This window comes from Bos indicus, chromosome X, assembly GCF_029378745.1.
Source record: "Bos indicus isolate NIAB-ARS_2022 breed Sahiwal x Tharparkar chromosome X, NIAB-ARS_B.indTharparkar_mat_pri_1.0, whole genome shotgun sequence".
Lineage (NCBI taxonomy): Eukaryota > Metazoa > Chordata > Mammalia > Artiodactyla > Bovidae > Bos > Bos indicus.
Genome location: NC_091789.1, coordinates 131,651,479 through 131,675,739, shown reverse-complemented (window position 1 = coordinate 131,675,739; position 24,261 = coordinate 131,651,479). Strand labels below are relative to the sequence as shown.

The 24,261-nt window shown below is 35.5% G+C and overlaps 1 protein-coding gene and 1 non-coding gene across 6 annotated transcripts in view; both read left to right on the top strand.

Moving 5' to 3' along the window:
- CNKSR2 (connector enhancer of kinase suppressor of Ras 2) overlaps positions 1 to 24,261 on the top strand; it is a 285,732-nt gene that overhangs the window by 242,564 nt on the left and 18,907 nt on the right. The gene's annotated exons all lie outside the window — the stretch shown is intronic.
- On the top strand, positions 9,657 to 9,728 carry TRNAC-GCA (transfer RNA cysteine (anticodon GCA)). Its single transcript has one exon. It is a non-coding gene; the product is annotated as a tRNA-Cys (tRNA).

Genomic DNA, 24,261 nt, shown 5'->3' with positions numbered 1-24,261 from the left:
GGATGAGAGTTGGTGATGGATAAAATGTTACCTACTAGCTACAATACCTATCAGGTTATCTGGCTAGGATATTTATTGATGCTTTCAAAATGAGATCTGCCAAGAAGTATGCTTTAAAGTTGTTGTTGTTATTGTTGTTTCTAACAGCCATTGCACACCATTGCTAATTTAAGAGCTATACAAAATGTGCAGCTCAGTGCCTTAATATCTTAAATAATCTAGGCAGAGAGGCTAGATAATGACTACTAATATCATGCAGAAGAAGATAGATTAATCCTCTTCAATCATTTTGAGAGTCCTGAAGTAATTTCCTGAAGAGTTTCTAAATGCTATGAATTTTATTTTTAAGAACATTCAGGTAAGAAGTATATGGGCAAGGGGAAGATATTCTCAGAATATGAAATTGTGTTAAAGGAAAAAAAGGAGCAAGTTGAAAATAAAAATATTGCAGTACTTTTTACTATTTTATTTATTGTCAAGATAAATTATGCTCAAGCACAAAGAGTTTGGAAGAGCATAATCATCAATAATATCTTAAATTACAGTTCAGGTCTAAAGGGAATAGATGGAAAAGATATACAAGCAATGTGAATAAAAAGACAGGTACCAAAAAGAGAAAGAGTAGTAGAGAACCTTAAAAATGTCACTTTTGTGAAGTTCAAGGGCACCATTCTTGGCTGCTTATGTAAGACATAGATATTGAAAAATCTGGTGGTCCAGTGGTTAAGAATCTGCCTTCCAACACAGGGGATGTGGGTTCCATCCCTGATCAGGGAACTAAGATCCCATGTGTTCCAATGAAGATCTGACACAGCCATAAATAAATAAATATTAACAATTAAAAAAAAAAAACTCTAGAAAGCAAAAACAAATACTCTCTTAATACTGTACTACCTGATTTTGAAGAAAGACTGTTAGGGAGACATAAACACTAAAGATTGGATATAAAATAGAATGTAGCTATGATTCTGGTATTAGTTATAGGTTGGATTTTTAATCACACCTCCTCCTTTTTTTGTTTGGATAATGGGGAAAAGCTAATTATCTTAACTTACTGAAAGTTCAGAGATGGAGTTGTTCTGGAATAAATGTCATGGCTCTGTAATGTCAGGACTCAGCTAACTTTTCTGTAATGCCAACAGCTCTGAGCATCACTTTTCATAAGATAGCATCCAAAACCCAAAGACCAGACCCTATTCTTGGTATTTTTTGTAAAATCAAAACTTCCTAGATCCTTCCAGCAGACTTAGCCCTAGATTTCACAGGCCAGGGCTGCATCACATGCCCCTGCCTAAATATCAAAGGAAATGAAATGATTATGAGTTTAGACTAACCTTGATTTGTAAGATCATAAAGAACAGGAGTGTAGCAAACTGTCTACCATTACTATCTATTGATACATGAGCCTCGGTACTATTATGTGTATCATCAAATATATTTGTTCCAGTAGTGTTTCACCCTTTCAGTGTATATATACAAACACACCCCAGATCACATCACATCATTTGAAACTCTTGACCCTAATAAAATGTTAAATATCAGAAAGAGGATGTATATTACATAAACCTTGAAAATGTAACAAGTTAGATATGTAGTTGACCTTTGAAATAAATAAGCATGTTTTCCTATGAACACTGAGTGACCAACGGCTAGAATACAGTTTCTGGAGACATTCCTCAGTTCATATCTTTGCTTTGTCACTTTACCACTTCCAAGTGGTATGACTGATCAAGTTACTTAACACCTCTAGACCTCAATTGTTAGATGATGTGGTAACAGTTCCTACTTTTTGAGGTTATATGAGGATTGAATGAGGTAATGCCAGAAAGCACTTAGTTTCCATTTTTGACACACTGTAAGTCTATCCAATAAATGTTTTATAATTATGTAATTTATGTAGATTTCATGCAGATTTGGATTTAAGCAAAGAGGGCAATTACAATACTTAAATAGTGAATTAGTCCTGGCAAACCTCACTGAATAACATTTACCTGACTACATGACCTAACTTTGTTCAGTGCCAGCTATTGAGTTGAATCATATGAATTGCTGTTTTTGTAGGTCAAAATGATGAAGTATCAGCAATTTTGTATATTTCAACATAATATGTTAGCTGTGCTCTAGGAGCTAAAATAGAAATGTCCCTCATTTCACATTCTTATCAGTCACTCTTCCTTTCCTTTTTGACTTTGGACATTTGGGAACTCAAAAGAAACTTTGTATTCCAAATAGAAGTTACTTCATATATATTTGGGCTTTTCTGGTGACTCAGATGGAAAAGAATCTGCCTGCAATGCGGGAAGACCTGGGTTCGATCCCTGGGTCAGGAAGACCCCCTGGAGAAGGGAATGGCTACCTACTCCAGTGGCTACCTACTCCAGTAGGATATATTCCACGAGGTCACAAAGGGTTGGACACAACTGAGCACCACTTTCACACTTTCACTTTTTTTTTCATATATATTTACTGAAATATTTGTTTATAGATCTTGCCATTCAGGTTCAGATATTTTCCCCTAAGAGAGATCTACCCTAACAGCCCAGTCTGACCCAGATGTCCCTTCCCTGCCCCACCCCCACCATTCATCCTTGGTTGTGCTACCCTGTTTTATATTCTTCACAGTTTTATCACTTTGAGTATAATATCAATGCTGTTAGCTGGTTTATTTTCCATCTCTACCCACCAGTGTATAAATTTCTAAAGAACAGGGATTTTATTCTTGTCTTGTATACCCAGTGCCCAAAACAGTATATGGCCCATAGTAGGCCAGGCAGTATTGGATAAATGAGTAAGTGAAGGAATGAATAATTGTAACCCTTTTATCACTAATTCTTTCCCATTTTATTATATAGTAGTTAAAGCTAAGGGGAGGGAGGAGGGAGGAGGGTTCAGAATGGGGAACACATGTATACCTGTGGCGGATTCATTTTGATATTTGGCAAAACTAATACAATTATGTAAAGTTTAAAAATAAAATAAAATAAACATTACAAAATTCTTTATTTTGGGTATCTTGTAAAGGGAAGGGCAGGACTGCATGTGTTCAGCATACCTTCTCCATGCTGGGCACCACAAAGCTAGGATACTAATAACTAGAATTACTGCTCTTTGTATTGATATTATAGCTAATTTATAGTCACTTTCTCTATGTTGAAACCATTTTCTTCCTGTTGTACTCCCATTTCAAAGATGAAGGCCACAAGAAGATGACATATTAGATAAGCAAGTTATTGTTAGAAACCAGATCTTTCAGCACCCATTGGTAGTTGATTTTCCTACCAAAATCTGCTGCCTTCCTCAGAAGTCACCCAACACCTAACTTCGTCCTGATTCATTCGTAAAATGTGTTGAAATTGCAACTTGTACTTTAGCAAATAGCCAATAGCCTGCATCAGCCAGGAAAATATTCTCAGAAGTTTCATAATAAGTAATGAAGCCAGATTCAGTTGGCTAAAGAATGAATTCTAGATGCTGCAGAGTCATACCAGCAGAAGGTGTGGACAGAGAAGAGTTAGAACTCACATACAAGAATGACAACCCCTCACCTGTATAGCTAAGACTAGTTATGATTTACAGTTTGTTTTCCCAAGAAAGATGATGCAGTTCAGCCACACTGCTAGTTGTTACTATTTTCACACACCAAAAGGCAATCCCCTTTCTTCAGATCAGTGGTAGCATATAGTCAGTTTCTCAGTAAAATTTGTTCTAGCTTATTTTATGAGAAGCTGTTCTAAGTTTAAACTCCTTTTATCTGGGTCGCCCTTGCCAAAGCTGAAGGTCACAAATGCTGCTTTTTTTCCCCTCTGTATATGAAGTCTACCTGCTATGGTTACCAACTAGTGGAAGATAGTAGATTAAGACATAATAGGGATACAGTATAAAACATGCATTTGAAGTTTTTAAACTTTCCTACATGTTTTTCTTTTATTGTTTTATTGAAAAGTAGTAACTTACTTGTTGCTAGATAAACAAATTAATTAAAATACAATGATAAATGTATCATTATGATACATTTGTATATGTATAAAGTATATATTATGATACAAATGTATCAAATGATAAATGATAAAGTAAAAAGCAACCCTCATTCTTACTCTCCAGAGGTAACTTCTTTTAAAAGTTAAAGCTTTAAAAATTCTTGTATGAATTTGTTTTTCTCATATATCTTTTTCCTGTAACTCAGTGTGAGTAGGGAGGGATGATATGGTTTAGTTGGTTTCAAGTTAGTGTATTTCCTCAAATTTTTTTGATGTGATTTATAATATAATATAATTGTTTATAATATAAGCGGTAGTCTTGTGTAATTACTTACATACCACCTCAGAACCCAGCCCCAATCCCAGCATATATCACCCTAGAAAATGCAGCAGTTACCTGTTGACTATTTCAAAAATGATGGAAGGAGCTGGAAGAAATGACAATGGCTGTACATTCATGCTTACACCTCACACACATACACACTCAAGAGTGGTATGTCGCTCCTTGCCTGCCTGCCCAATGCCTTAATGCTGTGACTTTTTCCCACCCTTCTTTACGGGGGTCTTCCTGTAATGTCAGCTTATCCCAAATATCTGTGATGAAAACAGCTAAGCCAGAGACAAGTAGCTAAAAAACATAGCAAGTCTAGCCTTCAAAGCTAGAACGTAGAACTCAGAGATGGACTTCAGAACTACTGTGTCTGGTGGTCAGTTTTTTTCACCTGTGACTTTGGCTTTAATCTTTTTACTAAACCATCTCCCTTACTTCTTTTTTCCAGTGTTCTCACAAATTCCTTCCTCTGGCCTCTCAAACTTTCTTATGTTTAGTCATATGCACTTTAGCCCTAATAGTTGGTCCTAATAGCTCGATCTTTTACACTGAAATTTTGTCTTTAATGTGAAAATACTCACTAATATGACATCCAATAAGGAAAAAGTACCTATCATTATATATCTTAAATGCAAAAGTGGCAATTGGTCATTAAAAATATTTTAATATTTAAACCTCATCCTTGAGAATTCTAGGTTATTGTCTCTGATATGTAATTTGAAAATTTCATATATATTTGTTTCTATTACAAATAAAAATTTCCAATAAGATCAATTTTCTAGGTTATCTCACAGAAATTATAGAATGTTTGAAAATAAGAGTGATAGTTATTAAGATTCATTTTACAGATGTAAATTCTTTAACATTCTTAATCCTGGATTCCCTAATATTTCAATATCTAAATTCAGCCTACTAAAATGTAAAATAAACCTCTGTATTGTATTTTTGCTTTGCTGTATCAATATATAGTCTATTGAGTTCTAAGTGTGTATTTATTCATTCATTCAACAGACATTTACTGTTTGTTTATTACAAGCCAGGCACTATGTTAAGAGTATATCTAACTCTTTTGTAAGTCTACTTACAACAAAAGTTTGTAAATTATCTTTGAAAAATAAGAAAAATCTTTCTGATAGCATGAAACAGAGCAAATAACTCAAAGTATTCAGCCTCCTTTTTACACTATGCCAATAATTCCCCTAATAACCAATTGATAATATAAAAATGATCCTTTGAGAGATACTGCAAGATATTCTTTGTTCATTTTAAGGTACTTATCACTTATGCAAAATTTATAAAGCTGGTTAGGATCAAATAATATCACTCTTGAGCTATTTCTGATTTGGCTCATTCCTTAAACATTATGGTTGGGGAAAATACTTCTTGGTTAATCTCATATGCTGATTAACTGAAACCAGATGTCTAAAACTTCTCATTTATTTCTATAAAATTAGGAATTTTTTCTCAATCGAAGAAATATTAATCTATGGTCAGTATGATACATAGGCCATGATACTATACTGACCACAAGGTAAATATTTGATGATTGAGAAGATGCTTCCCAGTTTTATAGTACAACTAAAATGGAATTTGATCATCAGAAAAGCCTACTATTGACAGAGTACCAAATACAGAAAATTATACTGTATTTTGAATGTCCATTTTAGGGAAATCTTAACCTTTTTAAACAGAATTTTTCTCTTTCTTCCACCTTTATAACCCCATATCTTCCATGATTTTGAATCTGGTATATTTATTGTGCTTTTTCTCTTCTGATAAATGATCTGTAGGCTTTCTTGACTTAATACCTAAGATTTATTCATTTAAGACCTGAATTTTCTCATCCATGACTTTATTGCTTCCTTTCTTTTAATATTTTCCTTAAATTGTTGTTGCCCTAATTTTGAGTCTATTCTATAACCTTATGAAATGGGTATTTTGAAGCACTCACTTTAGGATTCTTAGTGAGAGAAAATAGCCCATAACTTCAGCATTACTAAACTTGAACTTTACCTTTTTTCCTCTAGCATCTCTACTATTTTCTCCTTGTTCTTTACCAATGTCAACAGGCAGGGGTTTTCATGCCTTTTCTATAAAGAACAGGGAGCAGGGACAGCTTGGAATCTGTTTGGCTTCAACACAACCCACTGCCAACTCTGACAGTAAGCCCCACCCCTCACTTTGTATTCTATTCTCTGATACCCTATGAGTTTGCTGGGGAGCCATCTCTTGATTTAGCATCCTGGGTTCTAAGACTCATGATCATCTTTTATTAACCTAATTAGAAGGAGTGTGCCTCAGCTCTGGAGGTCGAAAAGATGTTTACAATTTTAAAAATAATTCTGTACAAATGTTGAATATCTTTGCTGAATAATTAAGTGAAAAGTTAGCCATAACTTTGAAATCTTCTTTAGATATGTAACACTTTTTGTGTGTGTTGCTGTGAATAGTGTCTCTCTGGTAAATGCTATAGAACCCATTTTAAATGTTTTATATTAAGGTGAAGAATTAATTTAATAATAGATAAATTGTTTTTTATTGGAGGAGGCATATAACAAGTGCCATGCTATGTGTAAATATGCATAATGATTAGCTATCTCACCATAGAAATTAGAGTTTTAAATATCATCCTCACACCCAATATGGAAATATCTTTATACACTTGATGAATTTTACTGAGTCTCTGCTTGAATATTTTAGGGACCTAGAGCTTACTGCCCCCAAAGACAGGGCATTCCATGTTGGACAGCTCTAGTTTAAAAGGTCTTCCTGGTAGTGATATAAAAGCTGACTTCTTATAAATTTTCTACTCATTGTGGGTCTTGACATTGAAAATCAGAAAAATACTGAAAGGCTGACATGTGGAAGATGGATGAATGATCTTTAAGATTCCAGAGGACATAATAGATGCATGGAGGGTGATTTTAGATTGATATGAGGGAAAACGTTCCAATGATTGCATTTGCCCAAGAGTGGGATAACTGGTTTTTGTCAGTTTAGAGGATTCCTCCTTACCCTGTGTTTAAGAAGGAGCCAAAAACCAGCTACCAATCAGGGCTTCCAGAGTCAGTGGGACAACTGAATGTGATTGCTTCTTCTAACTCTAAGATTTTATGGTTCTCTTCAGCATAATGGCCTCACCTTTGCTCTCTTGTGTATCTGCACATTGTACATGTCCAAAAGTGTACAGTAGAATTGTGTTATCAGACATTATTTGTGTTGCCTTATCTCCGAGCTGAATGCATATAATCACCTTAACTTTATAACCTGTGACATAAGTTCTACACAATCCTGGTTACCCGCATCTGTCTGCCTTGTTTCTTTTCAGTGTCTCCATGCCATGTGTACTGGAACTGTTGCAGCAATCTAGACATGATATTTTTGTGGACATGATTATATTAGTTTAACCTACTCACTGTCGATTCATATGATGCTTTTATGTCAAGTAGCATCCCCACACTTATTTACTTTATTTTTAACCTAAATGCAACTATTTATTTTTCTTGCTGTTAAAGTTTTAACTTTTCAGCTTTTCACCTAGCAATATTCAATCCTGTTAAGAAAGTTTGGACTCTCAGTTTTATTCTATGGTACTAATCATTCCTCCTGTTGTTGAATAATCCTCCAAGGTTCCAAGTATCCTTTCTATGTTTTTAACTGCTTCACTGAATAAGGAAACACACAAAACATTTTATAGAAGAAAGGAGCAAGGACGTAGCTGTGGGGCATTCAAACTGAAATTTTATATATGCTAATTTCATTCAGTCATTCAGTATCCTTATCTGGCTCCAACTAATTAATAGTAATATCACTCAGTCCATATTACACCAGTTTATTCATAAGGATATCATGCAAAATTTTATCAAATGCAAGGCTCACTGCCCTTGGCTTTCCACTTGTCTCCCAACCTAGAGATACTGTCCAGGGCAGATGGGGGAAGCCAGTTAAAAATGTTTCATATCTATTGAATGCATGTTGGTCATTCAACTGAAATTAAAAAATGAAACTCCTCCCACTAATAGTCTGTTCTAAAACTTTATCATGTATCTATGTCAGGTTTATCACTGTGTTCTCTGAAGAACCCATGCAAAGTTTGGTTTATTTGTATAAGAGAACTCTCTCTTTAAACAATGTCTCAGGCATTCTGATGGTGACCCTAAAATAAATTCCAAAAATTCATTCAGTTCCTAAGATTATTCATTCAGTTCCTAAGATTATTCTTCTAGTTCAAAGAGACCATAATGTAGTTCTTTTGATAAGATAGGCCGTTATCTCAAGACACATGTCTTTTAAATTTCCTAGTGTAAAGACTTCTCTCCTTGCAGGAAACACCTAAAATACCATTGAAGTCATATACTACCTACCACCTTCCCATTTGGATTTAAAAAAAAAAATTTTTTTTTTTTTAAGTTCTGTCTTCAGCTTCTTAACAATCCTCAGCTGAACATTTGCCTTCCTGGTATTCTTCTTGCAAGCAATTGGTATTATTTTCCACTTGTTCATTTCTAGTACCCTCTTCCTTAAAAGCTTTTACTAAGGAATTTCCTGTAACTATCTTGACTGGAACTACATCTCCTTTCCTTCTCTCATTGAGACTGTTTATGTTTGTACTACTAGAATTTCATTTTTTAAAACTACTGATCAAAAAAAAAAAAATGATCATTCAAAATTTCTGTTTTACTCTCTGAAGTTTTAAAATCATATTCCTTATCATCTCATGTTCATACCCAACTATGTGTTTTCTCTCCTTGCCACTAGAAAAAATAGAAAACAATTAAGCTACTTTTAATTCCCTACATGTCTAAAGTGCCACTTAGTTATCCCCCGTTGTTCAGTGTTAGATTCCAAATAGATTTTAGTCATAGTCATTTCTTTATATTTTTGTGACATGAAATTGTCAGGGCTTTAATGGACTCAGCAATTACTTACAAGTATTAATCTCATTTTTAATTAATTAAGCCCCATAGTATATTGGTGATAAGCAAAAAATATTGGAACTCAGGTTATATTGTTTCATATTTGTTCATCTTCAAAAGGTTTCATAGAAGCTGATCACAAGCTTTTTTGTATTCTGCAAATTGCACAACTGGAGTTATAAAAACTAGATTACTTCATTAGGACAGTTTGTAAGATCTTTTATTCTTACATCTCTCAATACCAGAATGTGCCAAGATACAGTATTAGAACCACACAGACCTTGGCCATTAATAGAATCTAGCAAGAGTAAGGAAATAAGAATACCAGAGATTTCTGGTAACTTTTTTTTTAACCCAGAGTGCTATCCCTGATCAGCCATATTCCTTGGTCAGCCTCATTCAGTGGTTCCTAAGACTTAGCATTTCTTGGCTTCCCTGGTGGCTCAGACGGTAAAGCGTCTGCCTGCAATGCAGGAGACCCAGGTTCGATTCCTGGGTCGGGAAGGTCCCCTGGAGAAGGAAATGGCAATCCACTCCAGCACTCTTGCCTGGAAAATCCCATGGATGGAGGAGCCTGATAGGCTACAGTCCATGGGGTCACAAAGAGTCAGACACGACTGAGCGACTTCACTTTCACTTTCAAGAATTAGCATTTCTTCACTGTAATCTACGTCACATTTTCTGTCTATCAACTGTAGCTTCAAATTGTAGAAACAAGCTGCATTCAAATCTCTTCATGTTAAGACCTTTTATATAAAATGATAATATCTTGGTAATAAAAAAAACTATACTACCAATTTCTGGTCTAAATAATTTATGGGTGACACTTTCATACTTCTGTTTATTGAATTAACTTGCTATAATAAGATATATGCTGCCTATCTATAAAAGACAAGGATATTTCTTGGCGATCGTCTCTTTTATTATGGTTTTTAGAGAATATATGGTAAGATCTCATGTGTGGTTTAATGAAAAGTAGAGTTGAGCTACACTGTCTATGTACTTTGATACTGTCATACATAGTTAGTGATCTCTCTCTCCTATCTGAATAGTTAATACAACTGATGGTAAAAATAAATGAACAAACACACACACTAGATTTAGCCCTTCAAAAATTACTTTGCTAATAGTTCACTGAGCATATGTGTATTAAATAAGGTTTATATTAACAACATATGCTTCACTGTCATAGAACCAAGACTATACAGATAGTAAATAAAATTTTTGGGGGGATTTATATAATAGCTTACAAAATACTGCATGCTGTTAGAAGAAGAGACATGGGTGTCCCCAAATTGGTTTCCGATTAATATAATATGGAGAATAAAAAAAGGAATAACTGTTCTATAATTCCAGCTAAAATTTAGCAATTCCACTTACTATTTTGAGCAATTTATCAGTGACTTTCAGGCTTTCAGAGTTTAATAAATATACCCCAAAAATAATAATGAGAAAACCAGACTATGAATGACACACTGTTTAAGCATCAGTAATATTTCCACTGGTGAATTCAAATCAGTCTTCAGTTTCTGAAATGTATAGGGAAGTCCTGTGCATTACTGACATTCAGAGCTATCTTTTTAGTATATTGAGATGATTGACATCAAACTAGGGACTTTAAGCCAGTTAAACTATTTTCATGAAATGCAGAGCTATCCTATTTCACACTCTTAAGTTTTAAAAAGAAAAAGAAGGAAAAGGGATATAATGCAGTTTGTTTTACTTAGTTTTTGGTGGCTCAGACAATAAAGCGTCTGCCTGCAGTGCAGGAGACCTGGGTTCGATCCCTGAGTTGGGAAGATCCCCTGGAGAAGGAAATGGCAACCCACTTCAGTACTCTTGCCTGGAAAACTCCATGGACTGAGGAGCCTGGTAGGCTACAGTCCATGGGGTTGCAAAGAGTCAGACACGACTGAGCGACTTCACTACTACCAAGTTAAGCAGCACTTAATTATCATCTGAAAGGTAAACCATAAAAGCAGTCATAAATGATGTCTTTACAGGTCATATATTTGACCAGTGACTAAAAGCTCAAGAATATTTTATTGTATCTGCAATTGAGTTTAGTGGAGTTGAAATGATAAAAATTGTGTCTATGAAGTTATAATTCTTATGGCTAAAGAATACCTAAATCAGATCCCTGATGATTATACAGTGCAGGTAACAAACAAATTCAAGGGATTAGATCTGGTAGACAAAGTGCCTGAAGAACTTATGTCCAGGAGGCAGTGACCAAAACTATCCCAAGAAAAAGAAATGCAAGAAGGCAAAGTGGTCATCTGAGGAAATTTTACAAATAGCTGAAGAAAGAAGAGAAGCAAAAGGCAACAGAGAAAAGGGAAGATATATCCAACTGAATGCAGAGTTCCAGAGAATAACAAGGAGAGATAAGAAGGCCTTCTTCAATGAACAATGCAAAGAAATAGAGGAAAACAATAGAATGGGAAAGACGGGAGATCTCTTCAAGAAAATTGGAGATATCAAGGGAACATTTCATGTAAAGATAGTCAAGATGAAATAGTAAGGACCTAACAGAAGTAGAAGAGATTAAGAAGAGGTGGTAAGAATACACAGACGAACTATACAAAAAAAGATCTTAATGATCTGGATAACCACAATGGTATGGTCACTCACCTAGAGGCAGACAACGTGGAGTGTGAAGGCAAGTGAGCCTAAGGAAGTATTACTACAAAAAAAGCTAATGTAGGTGATGGAATTCCAGCTGAGCTATTTCAAATCCTAAAAGATGATGCTGTTAAAGTGCTGCACTCAATATGTCAGCAAATTTGGAAAACTTCAGTAATGGCCACAGGACTGGAAAAGGTCAATTTTTATTCCAGTCGCAAAGAAGGGCAATACCAAAGACTGTGCAAACTACCATACAGTTGTGCTCATTTCACAAGCTAGTAAGGTAATGCGCAAAATCCTTCAAGCTAGGCTTCAACAGTATGTGAACCAAGAACTTCCAGATGTACAAGCTGGGTTTAGAAAAGGCAGAGGAACCAGAAATCAAATTACCAAAATACGTTGGATCAGAGAAAGCAAGGGAATTCCAGGAAAACATCTGCTTCATTGACTACACTAAAGCCTTTCACTGTGTGAATTACATCAAACTTTGGGAAATACTTGAAGAGATGGGAATAGCAGACCACCTTACCTGTTTACTGAGAAATCTGTATGCAGGTCAAGAAGCAACAGTTAGAACCAGACATGAAACAATGGACTGGTTCAAAATTAGAAATGGAGTATGAAAAGGCTGCATATTGTCACCCTGCTTATTCAACTTCTGTGCAGAGTCCATCTTGTGAAATGCTGGGTTGGATGAATCACAAGTTGGAATCAAGATTGCCGGGAGAAATATCAATAACCTCAGATATGCAAATGATACCACTCTAATGGCAGAAAGTGAAGAGGAACTAAAGAGCCTCTTGACGAAAGTGAAAGAGGAGAGTGGAAAAGCTGGCTTGAAACTCAACATTAAAAGAACCAAGATCATGGCATCTGTTGCCATCACTTCATGGCAAGTAGAAGGGGAAAAAGTGGAAACAGTGACATTTTATTTCCTTGAGCTCCAAAATGACTGCCCACGGTGACTGCAGTCTTGAAATTAAAAGACACTTCGTCCTTTGAAGAAAAGCTATGACAAACCTAGACAGCATATTAAAAAGCAGAGATTGTACTTTGCCAACAAAGGTCCATATAGTCAAAGCTATGAATTTTCCAGTAGTCATGTACAGATGTGAGAGTTGGACCTTAAAGAAGGCTGAGTGCCGAAGAATTGATGCCTTCAAACTGTGGTGTTGGAAAAGACTCTTCAGAGTCCCTTGGACAGCAAGAAGATCAAACTAGTCAATCCAAAAGGAAATCAACCCTGAGTATTAATTAGAAGGACTGATGCTGAAGCTGAAGTTCCAATACTTTGGATACCTAATGAGAAGAGCCAACTCATTAGAAAAGACCCTGATGCTGGAAAAGATTGAAGGCACAAGGAGAACGGGGCAGCAGAGAATGAGATGGTCATATAGCATCACCGACTCAATGGACTCGAATGTGAGCAAACTCTTGAACATAGATACTGGAATGCAAAAGTAGGAAGTCAAGAGATACTTGCCTGGAGTAGCAGGCAAGTTTGGCCTTGGGATACAAAATGAAGCAGGGCAAAGGCTAACAGTTTTGCAAAGAAAACACACTGATCATAGCAAACACTCTTCCAACACAAGAGACTACTCTACACATGGACATCACCAGATGGTCAACACTGAAATCAGATTGATTATATTCTTTGCAGCCGAAGATGGAGAAGCTCTATACAGTCAGCAAAAACAAGACCAGGAACTGACTGTGGCTCAGATCATGAACTCCTTATTGCCAAATTCAGACTTAAATTGAAGAAAGTAGGGGAAACCACTAGATCAGGTATGACCTAAGTCAAATCCCTTACGATCATACAGTGGAAATGACAGATTCAAGGGATTCGATCTGATAAAGTGCCTGAAGAACTATGGATGGAGGTTCATGACATTGTACAGGAGGCAGTGATTAAGACCATCCCCAAGGGGAAAAAAAAAAAGGCAAAATAGTTGTCTGGGGAGGCCTTACAAATAGCTGAGAAAAGGAGAGAAGCAAAAGGCAAAGGAGAAAAGGAAGGATATACCCATCTGAATGCAGAGTTCCAGAGAATAGCAAGAAGGGATAAGAAAGCTTTCCTCCATGATCAATGCAAAGAAATAGAGGGAAACACTAGAATGGAAAAGACTAGAGATCTCTTCAAGAAAATTAGAGATATCAAGGGAACATCTCTTGCAAAGAAGGGCACAATAAAGGACAGAAATGGATATGTTGTAATGGTGTCTTATTTTGCCTTAGCCACGTGGTATAGAAACCTAATCGTTCAAAATCGTCTGAAATGACTGTTTTGCACATAGCAATAAACCTCAAGGCTGCAACGCCTTCCAGCATCTCTCCAAGTTCAGATCACATCAGTCGCTCAGTCGTGTCCGACTCTTTGCGATCCCGTGAATTGCAGCACGCCAGGCCTCCCTATCCATCACCAACTCCCGGAGTTCACTCAGACTCACGTCCATCGAGTCAGTGATGCCATCCAACCATCTCATCCTCTGTCGTCCCCTTCTCCTGCCCCCAATCCCTCCCAGCATCAGAGTCTTTTCCAATGAGTCAACTCTCCAAGTTAGCAAGGTGTTAATAAGATTTTTTTGCAGTAGTTCCTTCTAATCAGCCTCTGTCAACAGAGGACCTTTCGAGAATGTATTTATATACTATATTTATAATTAAAAGCTTGTCCTGAATCTTAGTAAAATTTTGACTCACCTCATCTACTCTGAATGTGAATGACATGTGAATAACTTGACAATCTAGGTCATTCAAGGAAACACCCTTTAGCAGTGGTTAGGCTATCACTTCATATAAGGTCTAGATCATTCTTTTTTGACATAGCAGTGCCATAAATAGCATTCTTTGACCTCAGCGACCTATCTTCCTAAGGTTTTCCCCTCTGCCACATAGTTCACATTAAAGACTTGAAGTAGATCTTCTTAGTAAAATGGAAGGTCTAGTGAAGTAAAGCACTTTATCCAGTTGTATAATAGAATACTTTATTCAGCTTGTACCTCATGTTTGTTATTGTTTAATCACTAAGTCATGTCCAATTCTTTTGCAACCTAATGGACTGTATGTAGCCATCCAGGCTCCTGTCTGTTAGATTTCACAGGCAAGAATACCGGAATGAATTGCCATTTCCTTCTCCAAAGGATATTCCCAACCCAGGGATCAAACTCACCTCTCAGCATTGACAGGTGGATTCTTTACCACTGAGCCACCTGGGAAGCCCTGCACCTCATATATTTAGGTGTTAAAATAAAATTATTTTAGTGACTTAATTCAATTTAAGTAATATCTATGGAGCAACCACAATGTCTTGAATATGCACTCTCCTAAGTGTGGGAAAAACAAAGATTTTTAAAAATCAATCAGTAAGTTTGCCATCAAATAGGAGAGAAAAGCATCCACATGTAACATTACAGTATATTAAGTCTTTTAAAAGATGGAGCATGTTAAGTTTCACGAAAGTAGTTAAGAGGTCTTGATTATTTCTACCTTGTGAAATTAGACAAGAGGTCACAGAGGATGTGACTTTTAAGCTTAATTTCACCAGGAGGAAAAGAAAAGTGGTTCTTTGTGATTAAAAAAAAAATAGCATCAGCAATGGTAGAAATGAAGAAAAATGACAATTAAGAAAATACAGCATATAATATGGAAGAGTAGAGATGAGACAAAAATTGTTGAAGAACTAAATTATAAGTCTTGGTATTCCATGCCCAGAAGTTTGGATTGTATCCCAAAAAAGCATGATGGAGAGCATTTGGAGATCTCAGTAGGAAAGTGCTTGTAATCAGACATGTTTCAGAAAGGTCACTCTCCTGTATAAAAGTACAGAAGATGTATTGGTGTGAGAGCATACAAGTGATGGGGAGACAAGTTAGGAAACTGAACAGTCCAAATGAGAGTTACTTTATCCCCTCTACAAATGCAGAAGCAAGTAGTTATCTGTTCAAAGGAAGATCCATAGGTAGAGAGTAGGACTTGAAGAATCTAATGGAAACTTGGAGCATCTCAATGGGGAACTGGAAATTGAACTAACCAGGCACTAATAAGAGATCTGCCAAGTGATCCTTGATGATGAAAAGTCAGAATACCCGAATTTAGAATGGTGCCAACTCAGCATGGACATACAGTGTCTTCTAGTAATGCCCAGTGGCTAGGTAGGAATAAGAAAGCAGAAGTTGAATACTTGAAAGTGTATGGTTAGTACCTATCCAAGAGGGTAAGGAGATTAAGAGTTCTAGTTAGAGTGGTTCACGCTGGATGAGGAAGTGAATGCAGGAGGAAGTTGTGTTCTTAATTAGCTCAAAGATTAGACATAGTAGAAGAAATAGAAGGAGAGGAAGCTGTAGTCATGGAGAGCTGTATAATACATCAGAGGTGATATGGTTCACCATAATGGCAAGCTGAAATATGTGATGCTTTTGGATTTGACAGTAAAAATCCCACACAGAGGGCACTGATTTCAAAATAACTCTTCAATATCCCTCTTTTATGTTTGTATCTTAAAGAAAAAAATTAATTTTGGACATTTAGCCACATTAGTGTGTCAAATAAGCTGTCAAATGGCAAGTGGGAGACACACATTGATAAGGGAAATAAAAATCCCATTTGTATTAATATGATTTATTATATATTTCAGTTGTGTAATGAAATATATTTAATGAGCATAACTTGAACTGTAAGGAAGTGAAAACTGAAGATGTTCTAACTTGCTACCTCCATTCTGAGTAAATCTTAATTCATTTCAATCAGGTTTACAACATCTTTAATGGTTAGTCTTTGAATAATGTTATCAAAGACATTCTGAATAGAATGACTGAATTATGTGTTGCTGCTGCTGCTAAGTCACTTCAGTCATGTCCGACACTGTGCAACCCCACAGACGGCAGCCCACCAGGCTCCCCCGTCCCTGGGATTCTGCAGTCAAGAACACGGGAGTGGGGTGCCGTTTCCGTACTTGGTCTTTTACTTTCACTACTGTCTTAGGAAAACTCTCTTCACCTTTCCTATGGACTATACCTGTCTGTTGAATGAAAGGCATTTCAGTGGTTTATCTTTTCTGTAAAGGTATGCTACATAGTCTGGACTTGAAATGCAATCTGCAAAGTTAGGCATGTCCATAAATCTGAATTTTTCATTCTTCTCTCATGTAGAGAGAAGAGATATTTTTCCACATGGAAAAAATACTGTAATGGAGTTGCCTTCCCTAAGGTAAAACCAACACATTTATAATAGGGTGTATTTTGTTTAAATCTTGTATGCTTGTTGAACACATTATCTTATCACAAATAATTGCTAAGACTTTTAATGAGTGCTAACTATTCTAAGGTTCTTGCACAATATATAACCTATTTAATCGTCACAACAATCCTGGGAGATAAATACTGTTATTACCCTCATCCTCTAGATGAGGAAACTGATTTAATAGCATGATCAGGACTCCTTGGTAGTTAATAGTACATCTGAGATTCAGTCTAAAACTTTCTAACAGCAGAATGAATGCTCACAACCACATATTGCCCCTCAGATCTATCATTGTAATTGAGGTTAAAATTTAGCAAGATGTTTCCTTTATCTGTATGTATATTAGACCCATATAAAAGAAACTAAAATGTTAAAGTTTTAATATAGCAAGTCAGTATCACCATTAATACGCTCTTTCAAAAGAATAAATCAAAGCCCTGCACACCACTTGGCTCTTTATTACTAAAAATTGTAATTGGTGCACTTTCCAATTTTAACTAATCAGTATCCAAAAATCATGTACCTTGATATGTATAAATAGTGAAACAATTCCCCCAGTTGAGTCAAAACTCCTAGTATTTTAAACTTTGACGTGATTCCTTTCATAGCTAATTTGTATCAAGTTAGTATTGGTATATTTTAAAAAAAAGAACTACTTCCGAAGAATTATGTTGAGATGAATTTGAAAAGTATTTCACGTGGTGGACAAAGTTACTTCAGTTTTCCCTTCCAAGTTCTGCTTTATTCATCTTCTTTGAAATAATCCAAATCTTTCTGCCCTTTTTTTTTTTGGTGTCAGCTAAAGATGTTTTTGTTTATTTTTTTTAATCTTTTGATTGGTACAGGGGATAGAGAAGCAACAGATTTAGAAGTAAAATGGGAAGATGCCACTCATATTTCCAGGTACCAAGTCTGATGTACTGTAGATGACTATGTTTTCTTTCATGATAAAACGTATCTTCGTATCACCTCTTGCACACCTGAAAAGTTGATTCATGTGCCCTGAAAGGCACTATGAGAGAGTACAACATTTGCACTTCCATGTGTTTCCAACTTCAGATTTCTCACTTGTACTTTGCAGTCGGTAGCATGAAAAATTCATTACCAAAGTGAACTCTAGTGAAATTCTCTATTTTCCACATCTTTTGAGATATTGCATTTTTAAAAAGCACTTTAGAAAGTAGAAAGTAGAACACAAATGTTAGTATCATAATTAATTTGCCTTCAGAATGTTTACACGAAATTGAAGGAGAGTAGAAGTTGTTCAGGCTATTTCTTAAGATTAAAAAATCTTTTAAAAAAAATGCTCCTTGAAAAAGAAAAGTGTTAGTCACCCAGTCATGTCCAACTCTTTGCGACCCCATGGACTGTAGCCCGCCAGTCTCTTCTGTCCATGAAATTCTCCAGGTAAGAATACTGGAGTGGGTAGCCATTCCCTTCTCCAGGCTATCTTCCCAACCCAGGGATTGAACCCAGGTCTCATCATTGCAGGAATTAGATTATATGAATTTTGTAAGAACAACAGTGCCACTATTAAACTTCTAAACCCAATTTAAGAAAACCAAATTCAGAACTAGTGAATAAATTGTTACTTTTAACCTATGTGCTCTGGCATTTGGTTTGATGTTTTAGTAGTAAACGATGTGGATATCTGTAACCTGCCTTTCTTAGCAGATTGCCATGGTAACTCCCGAAGTAAGGTACCATTTCACTGGAGCTTCAGGCTTTGGCGATGCTAAATACAGAAGCTGCATTTGATTTCAGCTTGTCTGTTTCTATGGGGAGCAATGTACCACAGTTCTTTCCACTTCTCAGGCTGACTTTCGCATCACCATGGAGACCAGATCTGCCCACGTGACTAAGATCTGAAACCATTCCTAGTATGGCTAAAACTAAGGCCTTGGTTCCCAAGGCCTTCTATAATTAAAGTATTGTTTTGTTAAAGAAGAGTTCCTGTTTCTGCTTTTGAAGTATTTATTGATTTTCTGCAAAGAGAAAACAGACTTTCTAGTGCTGTGCTGAAGATTTACAATAAGGAGAAAGAAAATGTCATCATGACATTTTCCTTGGTCAAGTTCTGGTTTTGTGTATATTTATGATGTATACTCCACTTAGTCAATTAGTATGAAGTAATGTTTCTTTCAAATTATGTGATAGTTTTCCTAAATGGTAGTATACATACTTAATGTACTGTTCATAGTGGTCTTAAAGTGCTGCTTTTAATTTTGGTTTTGGGTTGTCTAACTTTGTTCTAAATCTGTTATTGGTGTCATTTGGATTAGTTCTGCACTTGCTCGCAATAAAATCAGTATGAGAAAACTTATTCTAGAACCTTGATCATAACTATGCATGGGTTTAAAAGAAAGGATTGGTGTAATGTATCACTGTAAATCCAGTTTTAGAATATCCGGATAGAGCAGATCAACTAGCTATAAAAGATCATACACACCAGTACAACTTATTATAATGTGTTCTCTTTTTTAATTTTATTATAGTAAGAATGTATTCTTTTATACATATGTTAATATCACAAATATATATGTTAATATCACAAAAAGGGCCAAAGTTCTGCAGAGTTCTTTGGTGATCACATTTGATACATGCATGCTCAATCACTTCAGTCATGTCTGACTCTTTGCAACCCCATGGACTGTAACCCACCTGGCTCCTCTATCCATGGGATTCTCCAGGCAAGAATACTAGAGTGGGTTGCCATGCCCTCCTCCAGGGGATCTTCCCGACCCAGGGATAGAAGTTGTGTCTCCTGCATTGCAAGCAGATTCTTTACCCACCATGCCACCTGGGAAGGCCCCTCACATTTAATAGGAAGATACTAATTACACCCTAGCTGCTATCAGTGTCTCCTCACCCTCCCTCAAAAATGGGGCCAGTCAGAAGAGATAGTAAGAAAGTCTTAAGTGGAACTTGAGAATTCCAAAGTCTCCCCTTGATTTGCACATGCTTACAAATTCACAAATCTAGTTTGATGGTTGTGTTTTTTTTTTTTTTTTTTCACCTTAGAGAAGACAGCTTGGCCCTTGTTTAATATAAATATGCTAAATAGGAATTACAAAAAAGCCTGACTTCAATTAAATATGAAATTGTCCTTACTTTTTAAAAGATACTATGCATAAGCTAGTACCATAAAGTTGCTATAAGTTAACTAATTTACAAATGGAAACCAAATTTGTTAATATAATTGGATTTCTTGTTTTCACTAGCAGGAAGTGAGTGATTCATTGCTATATTTGAATATAAATTAAGTTGTACAATATGGAGAATCTTTTGACATTTCAAACGTTTGAATTTTGCAAAACAAGCTCCCACCCTAATGAACTCCTTGTATGATTCTAGTTTTCTATAATTACATTTGAAAGTGTGAAATTCAACATGTGATGATAAATGTTAAGCACAGATATAGCTGGAAACCTTTTGCAATAGCTATAAAGTCATTTGTATTTTTCCATAAAAACACTGAGAGTCAGCATATCTCTAACGCTTTAGTAAAACTTACTGTTTTTGAAAGGGCAGTGCTCTACAATTTTGTCAGGGGTGGAAAAAATGAAACATATATAATAGGGTATTTTATTTAAAAATATGTTCTTAGATTCCATAGTTTTCTATCCCAAAAGTAAAATGAGTTCATTGGTTCAAAATGTAATAACTAATCATTTCAAAACAACTAAGACCGAGTATAAACATTCGTTATTCTCCTCTGAGTTTTTTGCTAAGATGAATGTTCATGCTAATTTGTTTACATCCATGCTATTTTTCTAATAGACATGATTTTATTGTGGTTTTTACCAAAATAGTTTTCATTCTTATCATGTACACAATATATTTTAAATACCTGAAAATGTAATAGTTTAAATGTCATTGTATGCAGATAACCCTAACAATGGGGATTTATGAGAATAGTCTCTGATGTAATTATTATATATTGAAAAATAGAATCTGAAAATATTATTGATTAGGGTGAGAGATTAGATTTATAACTGGTTTGAGGTAAGAAAAATATGAATTCTGATAAGTAACTGTTTACATAAAATTTTAGACTATTACAAACACCTTTTGAATTTTCTTTTTACTTTTTCTGTCACTTGCTTTGCTGGGAAAGGTATTTTTGGTTGTCTTTATTGCTAAGAAATTCAGTTGGCGGAGCCCCCAAAGTAACTTCTTGCCAAAGTTGCTAATGAGCAAATGATCCCAAATGTCAGGCTGGTATGCCAAGGAGGTTAGTAACAAGGTATTAACATTTAGAAGTTATTGAAGGGGGAAATCAGTATTGCAAATTTTTGGTAATATAAGTTCAGCCAGGAAAAGTAAGCAGAAGTCCATTTCAAGTTTCTATAGTCATAAACAGTGTTATAGCATGAGAGAAAGTAATATCTTAAAATTTTTAGCATAAGAATCACTCCTTTTATTACTATTCCCAACCTACACACATGCACCCATTATGGTACTCTTATTGAAGAGAATTTATTATTTCACTAACTTCTACAGATCAGTCCCTCTATTTTCCCCCTCATTTAGTCTGGATGGTATCATGATACTGGAGCTGATACTGAATGATATTTTTTTTTTAAGTAATCTCACCAAAATCAGTATGGCCATACTTCGAGGGTAGTATATGACTCTAGTGTGAGAATAAGAATAGGCTGGAACTTTATAGAGCAGAAGTTCAATAAGATCTATGTTACTGTTAATTTGAAAAAAAAAATGTACATTAAGTCTTTATTTTAGATAAAATTTTCAAGAATTAAGAAGTTATGCCATTGTCTACTTTTAGTCTACCTTAATAGCAAGCTGGGCAATAAAAGCACAGTTTGTATCAGCTCAAAATTTACTGATCCTAGATCATGTTTGCTGCTCAGCACCTTAGAAGAGGACATAAGGCAAAAAGACCTTTGTTTACTTTGAGAAAGTTCTGATGGACTCAGCATATGAAATGTGTCTTTACAACTCCAAGCCCCCCAGGTAGAGATACCTTTACCTGTTATTCCATCAGAATGTCCAGTTTGTAGAATTCAAGTCAAGTGCAACAGGCAAATGAAATAATTTGAGTCATGGAAGTATAATCAGTGTTCTGAAGACTTTTTTACCATCTAGTCTCATAAGTGATTCAAGGTTCAGATAACATTGGAATTGCTTTTTTCATTGCTTATCACTAGGAAAGAGAATGTCCTAATAGGGTTGGAAGGACCAAAGAGTAATCCATTGAAATAAATAGTCAAGAAAATGACTGAAATGTAGCTAGTCCCAATTTACCTTTTCATTTTGGCAGACTAGACATAGTCACAGATGAAGTGTTCTGTCACATAGGATATACCTGTGCACCCCATTGGCAGTTCTCAGCACTGAGTTGCGGTTCACACTGATTATCATCCAGACTGAATATCATCTATTGAATTTCATCCTTTTATTATTGGGTTGGCCAGAAAGTTCATTTAGGGTTTTCTGTAAGCTCTTACAGAAGTCCATAAGAACAAACTTTTTAGCCAACTCAATATAACCATGTAAGGTGCTGAAAGTGAAAGTGAACTCGCTCAGTCATGTCCGACTCTTTGCGACCCCATGGACTGTAGCCTACCAGGCTGCTCCCTCCATGGGATTCTCCAGGCAAGAGTACTGGAGTGGGTTGCCATTTCAAGTTTTCATAAATTAAAAATATACATCATTCATCTCTGCATTATTGGAGAATAAAAAAGTCTTTAGCTCTCTTACCTCTTTTGGAAATGATAATTGTAAAAAGATTACTTTAAAATAAATAATCATAAAATAGGTTGCAAGAGCCAATAAACTGCCATCTATCCATGTTGCTGAAAATTATCTCAAAATAACTTGATGAAATACATGTACTTCATATTTAAATATTTTTAGTATAAATATTTTAAAATATATATGACTTAGAATAGAATGGCTTAAGGCTTGATTTAAGTGTTTTATAGGGAAATAAAGAAACATTTCCTCTGCTCTGTTAGGTTATTTACCTGGAACCTGTGAATTAAACTAACAAATGACAGATTAACCAGAGAAAAGATATACAAATTTTATTGTGTTAATTTAATTTTTATGTGCATGGAGGCCTTCAAAGGAAAGAAATGAAGACCCAAAGAAGCACTTTGATCCGAGGTTTATATACCATTTTAACAAAGCATGGTAAATTACGGAGAAGTGACAAAAAAACAGAAGGGGGGTTTGGATTTCTAAAGTGGTAAATTTTGGAAAAGTTTATATATGGGGAACTAACAGAAGATAAGGGCTATTTTAGTAAGATTTTGTTTGTGCAGACCCATCCTGATGCCAACTTTCTGTCTTCAGTGTTAAGCATTGTTCTCCCGGAATGCAAGAGGAGAGGATGAACAGTTTCTGAGTGGGAAACATACGTCCTGCTTTATGGCAGTTAGAGGGATGGCCAAAGGTCTTTCTGTGTCTACTGTTTCTTAATTACCTTCAGTTCAAAATAATCCTTAGGCCAGAGTGGTATATTTTAAGGTGGCATATTGTGATTCCTTTCAAGTTTTTTTTTTAAAGGTTTTTTGTTGTTGTTTATTTTTCATTGGAGTGTAGTTGATGTACAATATTATATGTTACAGATGTACACAGTATAGTGATTCACAATTTTTAAAGGTTATACTCTATTTATAGTTATTATAAAATATTGGCTATATTCCCTGTGTGGTACAATATATCCTCATTTATTTTATACATAGTAGTTTGTACCTGTTAATCCCCCACCCCTATATTGCCCCTTCTTCCTTCTCTCCCTACTGGTAATCACTAGTTTGTTCTCTGTATCTGTGACTATGTTTCTTTGTTGTTATATTATATACAAAATATATATTTTGTATTTTTTGGATTGCACATATAAATGATATTTTAAACTATTTGTCATACTCTGTCTGACTTATTTGACTTAGCATAATGCCTCCAAGTCCATTCATTCCATTATATGCCACATCTTCGTATCCATTCATCTGTTGATAGACACTTGCTTCCATATCTTGGCACTTGTAAATAAAGCTGCTATGAACACTGGGGTGCATGTATCTTTTTGAAATAGTATTTTTTGTTTTCTTTGGATATATACCCAGGAGTGGAATTGCTGGGTCGTATAATAGTTCTAATTTTAGTTTTTTGAGAAACTACCATAGTGTTTTCCATAGTGGCT